This window comes from Alligator sinensis, unplaced genomic scaffold, assembly GCF_000455745.1.
Source record: "Alligator sinensis unplaced genomic scaffold, ASM45574v1 scaffold481_1, whole genome shotgun sequence".
In the NCBI taxonomy this organism is placed as follows: domain Eukaryota; kingdom Metazoa; phylum Chordata; order Crocodylia; family Alligatoridae; genus Alligator; species Alligator sinensis.
The window spans coordinates 836875-840721 of NW_005842201.1; the positions used below are offsets into that span (position 1 = coordinate 836875).

Consider the following 3847-nt stretch of genomic DNA (forward strand, 5'->3'; position numbering starts at 1 on the left):
AGCTGAAGTACTCAGCAGCTGAAGCTGATGCCTCCCTACATTTACATTCCCACCAGTAGTCTGGTTAAAGCAAGCTTGGGTATGCTTATGTGAACTGTACACAGATTGCAATGTACATGTTTTCTTAAGTGTCTAAAGAGGTATTTAGGAGCCTAAGTTGATTGCCCATGTCAGTCTAGCTGTAAGTTCAGCCTTCCTCAAATTTTAAATGGACCTGCCCTTCAAAATGAGTAGAAAGAGTGAATAACTACAATTCTATGTAATACCTTGGGATCTAGCTAGCACCGTACATAGACTGCTGGTGGCCCCAAGTGAACTTTTAGTATTGGGCCCCCCTTCACTAGAGATAATGGTAATAATAATCAGACAATGGGGAAAAATTACCATTTTGGGGCCCCCTTTCTGTCTGAGCCTCAGGCAACTGCCTGGTTCACCCATGCCTGTGTCTGGGTCTGGATCTAGGAAACCTTCAGTTCCAGGGATTCCTCTGATGTGTTTTGGTGAGTGTAGTGCAAGGAATAAGTGATGGGAAGCAAAAGCATTTTATTCATCTGCAAAGCTAAAATTAACCAATATAGTGCCCACTTGGTCAGCACAAGGCCATGAGATATTAGGGAAAAGTTGGAGTGGTTAGAGAGAGGTGAGGTCAGCAGTAGTCAGGGGGTCTGAGTCTATGTTTGGATGCCAAAGTTGAATCCAGAGCACAAGTAGGTCAGGGTCAGAAAGTTGGAATGGTGGCCAGAAGAAGTGCAAGTTAAGGAGCCAGAATCCGGAAGCTGCAAGTCAAGCTGAGGTTAGGAAGTCAGAGTTGAGATGCAGATGATGCCAAGATCAGGAGCTAGAGAAGGGAACCATCTGTGAGTCACAGTTAGCAAGCTAAAATCAGAAGCTGGACTGGAATAGTAGGAGAAAAAAGGAGAAAAAACAGAGACCAGATTTAAGATAAAGTGCTTGAATCAGGCTGATCCATACACTAAGATTCCTGTTCTTCAGACACAGTCTGCCCTACTGGCTTTAAGGTTCTGTTTGGACTAGCTGCCAAAGGGATGACTCATTCCCAAGATGGAGTGATAATTTATCATGCTAGTACCATGCTTCCTCCCTGACCTAGAAGAACCACATTTTTTATAAGATTGCTGTTTCCATGGCTATCTAGTAGCAATGAAAGTAAGGTGCCAAATGGTGCCCCAGTGGCAGTGGTTTTGAGATATGACCAGGTATCTAATTGGACCTGCACTGGCATAGAAGGCATCAAAAACTAAGCACGGGGCTGTGTCTAATCTCCTGTCCTGCTCTGGAGCTTTAACACCTCCTTCCACTCGGGATATGGAGCACTAAGTCCTTCTAGGAGAACGGGTACCACTTTTCATCCAAGGACAGTTTGTTTTTAAATGCATACACAGTCCTGGGAATAGGGACCAGAATCCATATGTCCCCTCACCTGCATTTACTAAGGAGTAGGCTAGACAGGTAGCCTCCCTTCTTGCTCACCTGCTGGCACTACGAAGCCTGCATTTCTTTCTGTGGAGTAACCCAGCTTCAACAATGGGGTTAGAAGGTGATTTATGGAGACTATGTTATAAGTTGCTAATTAGGTGATTCTCTTGGGAGAAGGAAATACAGCTTTTAATCCCCTCAGACTGATGAAGCCATAGGACCCAACCTTCCCACTTCCTGGGTGAGTACTCTACCCACAAGCCTTGTACATAGAAGTTGGTCAACCCCATATTTTTTGAATGGAAGAGCCCATAGTTGCTGTGTTTTGTACTAAGGTCATGGTGTCAGCGTGCATTAGGGATGCTCAGTGGATGTCTAATGATTTAGGGCTCCCCAGGGAATTAAGCACAGATCTGTCATTTCACAAGGGAGCTAAGCAGAAGTTAGGTGCCTGGCTGCCCAGACTGGACCATTTCTATCATGCAAAAAACCCCAAAGTCATGTGCCTCAGAAGCATTATAATTCAAAATGTCTTCCTCTACTGAGTTTTAGACCTGCTTGGATAATAGTAATATGAATTCACTTTTTGCAATTTAGGTTCCTTAAATTACATCTAAGAACTGCTTTACCAATCTGCATCACACTGGGTTTGTCTCCTTATTGGAATCCACCTGCAAAGCAAAAAAAGCTCCATAGCCTTGCTTTTTTTTTACACCTGAACTGGTAGTAAGTGTATTTGTTCAAAATTTACAGAAAGGTATAGGCACCTAAATCCACTAAATTTTAGGCACCACAGATATCTTCAACACTGTTGCTGCTATTAAATGTTGAGGATATCTGTGCAGATTTCCACCGGCAGACATACACAGAGGGCGCATCTACACATCACCCTACATTGCTGTAGTAACACTCTATGTCACCATAGTGCATCACTGCGGCAACGTAGTGATGATGTGTATCTACATGTGACTGGTAGCTACTTCACTGTAGCGATGCACTCCCCCATTTTAGCATACCACTATGGTGAAATAGCAGCAAAAAATAACTGTGCGCTGCACATGGCACATTACAGGCAGTTACTAAGCCCTGCTTTAGTACTTCTAAAGGGAAGTACTAAAACAGAGCGAAGTCATAATGTCACCATAGGGTGACATGTAGATGCACCCAGAGGTATCTAAACACTGAAGCTGCCCCACACATCTCAGAACTCTAGCTCTTGCTGTATGCCCCGAATCAACATCTCAAAATGGGTGTTCCCCATGGCTGGGGCAGAAATTACACATAAAGAGATATAAGTGATTGCAAATGAGTTCAAACCTGTACACAACAGAAGTTCACTGCACATAAACTGCTTTCAAAATGGCTGGAACCAGTTTTAGATAAACCTGGATGGATGTAGTATTAAACTTAACTCATTTAGGTTAAATTGGTTTATTGAACTTTTGTCCCAGATCCCCTCCAGATTCATTAACTCACAGTCTCCCAGCATGCCAAGATGCTTTGCTCCTGCCCTGCAAACACCCCCACTAGATTTTTTGTTGCAAAGCATACTGGGTAGTTTCCCACCACTAAACAGGTGGATGCACCCATTCCCACAACAAGTGTACCCAATCTTTCCTCTAGCATCCCACACTATTTTGCTAGCTACATAGGTCAGTGTGTTCACTTGTCTGCATGCCTTCTAGTGCTTTTCTACTGCTAACTAAATATCACCTTGCTATTTAAATGCTGGTGTGCAGCCAAGTGCTGCCCTTTATCATTCTAGTTCATGGGCAGTTTGCATATCTGGCATTCTCCTGATAACTAAGCTGTTGTACATCAAGTGTGACTCCAGAATGAGGTCCTGAACTTCACTGTGTTCTTGAGAGAGGCGTTTGTACAGACCCTCTCTGCATTCTACTCACTGTGATGTTGCCAAGAAATAGGTCCTTTCCTTTATGTTCTATGGTGCAGAACTGCAGGCAAAACTACCAGGAGATCCTCTCATCTCCTACCAGCACTTCACACCCCAAACTTCACTTCAGAGCACCCTACACACACAAATCCGCAGCTGAAGTACTGCATCCAGTTCTGGGCACTGCGCTTCTGGAAGGATGTAGAGAAGCTCGAGTGCCCAAAGGAGGGCCAGACACATGATTAGTGGTCTAGAGAGCAGGTCGTACAAGGAGAAGCTGAAAAGACATGGGACTGTTCAGGCTGGAGAAGAGAAAACTCAGAGGGGACTTGCTGGCAGCCTATCAGTATATTAGAGGCATACATCAGGGCCTGACGGACCATCTGCTCACTGAGGTACCCCAGGGAAAGACAAGAAACAATGAGCACAAACTGATTGAAGATTGCTTCTGACTGTACATAAGAAAATACTTCTTTACAGGTCGAGTGCCGAGGGCCTGGAACAGGCTCCCCCCAG

General features: G+C 44.4%; 1 protein-coding gene across 1 annotated transcript in view; it reads right to left on the bottom strand.

Annotated features, from left to right (window-relative positions):
• The window catches only part of GNAT3 (G protein subunit alpha transducin 3), a 54039-nt gene extending 50572 nt beyond the window's left edge, over window positions 1-3467 (bottom strand). The window contains exon 1 of the mRNA XM_025207609.1: window positions 3342-3467. The gene's annotated coding sequence lies outside the window, so the exon portion shown is untranslated. The remainder of the gene's footprint in view (window positions 1-3341) is intronic.
• Window positions 3468-3847: the final 380 nt, after the last annotated feature.